We start from the raw sequence: 2711 nt of genomic DNA on the forward strand, positions 1-2711 counted from the left end.
GCTCAGCGGCAAAGCGCCTGCCTGGCAAGCGCAAGGTCGTGAGTTCGGTTCCCGGTACCGGAGAAAAACCAAAAAAAAAAAAAAAAAAAAACAAACAATCAGATGCATGCACACACATATGACAATCGCTATACTGTGTGCATATGGACAGAAATGATCTCACATTTGCATATGTGTATACTCACTCAAACACATAGTTGTATGCACATGCATGCATGCACATACCCGTACATGAATGCTTGTGTTCTATTGCACACACAAATTCGTGTGAACTCACCTGCCACCTTCCCTGCTTCTGCCTGTCTCTTTGCTCTGCAAGGTCTGAGTGGCAGCACCTCCTACCCTGCCCTCAGCAGGCTCTGAACGTTTGTCACAGCAAGAATCTTCCCTGACACTCCTCCTTGAACTCCTCCATCCAGGAAGAGTTACTGGACGTCATTGTGGCCAGTTTCCAAACCTTCAAGATGATCATCTTTAAAGCAATGCAAGAAGACTTCAGGTGGGGGGAAAGGGAAGCACACATGATAACCTGTGGGTGAACTTTTAGTTGTTACTAATGGCCTGTCTGCACTTAGCCCTTTGACAAAGCTGAGAACAAAGGGCCTGTGATTAGGTGATGCCTGAGTGCATGTGGAGACCTTTTCCTTCTGTCCTCTCTGGATCTCTGGAGACATGTCCCTACACACTACTCCATACAACATCAGGTTTGCCCTGCTTGGCGTATTTCCCGGCATTGTCCAGTGAACAGAGAAGGGTCCCGTAGCCTTTCCTTGCCTGTGCCCATTGTCTGTCTGGTAACCCTTTTTTGCTGGGCTTCCTCCTTATGCTTTGCCAAAGGCCCCCTCCCATGGCTTCTCTTCACCAGTGCGTTGGTACTGACCACTGTTCTGAAGATACCCCAGTCTTTCTAGCACTGTCCTAGAGAACCCATCTTCAGCTGCCCCCTTGTATTATATTATCCATCTTTGGATGCCAGCCTGCCCTATTCCCTTTCTGATTTTCCTAAATCCTTTTTTTTTTTTTTTGAGTATGAAAAGAAAAGTTTTTCATTTCTGTCTTTTAAAAATTCTTTTCAGTCAACACATTGCACACATTCATGGTGTTTTAGTCATTTTCCTGTTGCTGAGACAAACTGCCTGACAGTTACGACTGAAAGGACAAGTTTTTGGCTCCTGGTTTCAGGGTGCTCAGTCAGTGGTTAGCACACTCCAAGGCAGGCAGGAGGCTGGGAGGACATAGCCAGAGGAAGCTGCTCGACCCATGGCTTCCAGAAAGCAGAGCAAAAAGAGAAGAGCCAGGGACAAGGATTCAGCCTTCCAGGTGACACCCCAGGCAACCCGCCTCCAGCCAGGCCCCACCTCCTAACAGCACATTCATCCATGAATTCACCAATGAATTAACTCACTGATGAGTATAACACCCCCATGATCCAGTCATTTTCCAAAAGCCCAACCTCTGAATACCTGAGGCTGTTGGGGGACATTTTAGAACTAAGCCATAACATGGAGGTACAGTAGTATGTTTCTATACATAATGATCAGGATAATTATTGTATCATTTCCTGAAATGTTTACTAATAGTTTGTGGTGAGAATATTCAAAAGCTTGCCTTCCAGTACTTTCAGCTCTGCAATAAATTACTGTTAGAGTCCTACCACTGTACTGTAGGACACTAGGCCTCATCTAACTGTGTTTTTATACCCAGTCACTACCTCTCTTGAGTTCCCCTTTTCTCTATCCTTCCCAGGCTCTAGTAACCAGCATTCTGCTTTCTACTTCTAGAGGTTGGCTTATTTCATTTCCACAAATGGTTGACAGCGTACTGCATTTGTGTCCCTGTGCTTATTTCATTTAGCATAATAAGTAGCCGTTAAGACTGTGTCAGTCTGCTTTCTGTTGCAGTGACAAATTACCTGACACAAACAACAGAAAGATTTTTTTTTTTCTTTTTTAAGATAGGGTCTCACTATGTCCTTCAGGTTGATCTTGAACTATGTAGTCCAGGGTGGGCTTCAACTCATGGTGATCCTCCTGCCTCAGCCTCCACAGTGCTGGGATCACAGGTGTGTGCCATGACACCTGGCAGGAAAGGGTTACTTTACCTGTATCCTGTGCTTGTTGCAATACTCTTCACAGTAGCTAAGATATGGGATCTGCCTAAGTATTCAACCACAGTTGAATGAATAAAAATATATGGTATATGTGCACAATGGGATACTGTTCAGCCATAAAAAAGGGTGAAATTCTGTCATTTGTGACACCATGGAGGAGCCTGGAGAACATTATGGTAAATGAAATAAGCCTCATACTTCTTCAAAGCCCCTTTGACCAAGAAAAGACTCCTCTTCATCCATCCAGGGGCCGTTCCCTTCTTCTTCCCTTTTGTTTCCAGCTATGGATTAATAGGGAACTTCAAGTTTACTTGCCAGGGGGAGGAACTCCCATTTGGGAACTAAAGGAAAATCCTCCCACTTCCATTTCCCCTCCCTCTGTTGGTTCATCAGGTCAGGGACCATCAGTGTCTAGTGGAGCGTTCTTTTCCCCATCACTGTGTATGCACCATTCTTTTGTCCACACCTTGCTTCCCACAGGGCAAACCAGATACTTCACAGAGCTAGGTTGTTATGGTTTGTGTCTGGGTGTCCCCCCAAAGCCTCATGCGGTCATGGGGCAGGCTTTTAGAGTTTGACTGATTATGGGTGTGAGAGCTAC

The 2711-nt window shown here is 45.4% G+C and overlaps 1 protein-coding gene across 1 annotated transcript in view; it reads left to right on the forward strand.

The window, feature by feature from the left end:
- Hunk (hormonally up-regulated Neu-associated kinase) overlaps window positions 1-2711 on the forward strand; it is a gene marked incomplete in the record, with an annotated part of 116498 nt that overhangs the window by 56752 nt on the left and 57035 nt on the right.

This window comes from Chinchilla lanigera, unplaced genomic scaffold (assembly GCF_000276665.1).
Source record: "Chinchilla lanigera isolate Chin_1 unplaced genomic scaffold, ChiLan1.0 scaffold00006, whole genome shotgun sequence".
Classification (NCBI taxonomy): domain Eukaryota; kingdom Metazoa; phylum Chordata; class Mammalia; order Rodentia; family Chinchillidae; genus Chinchilla; species Chinchilla lanigera.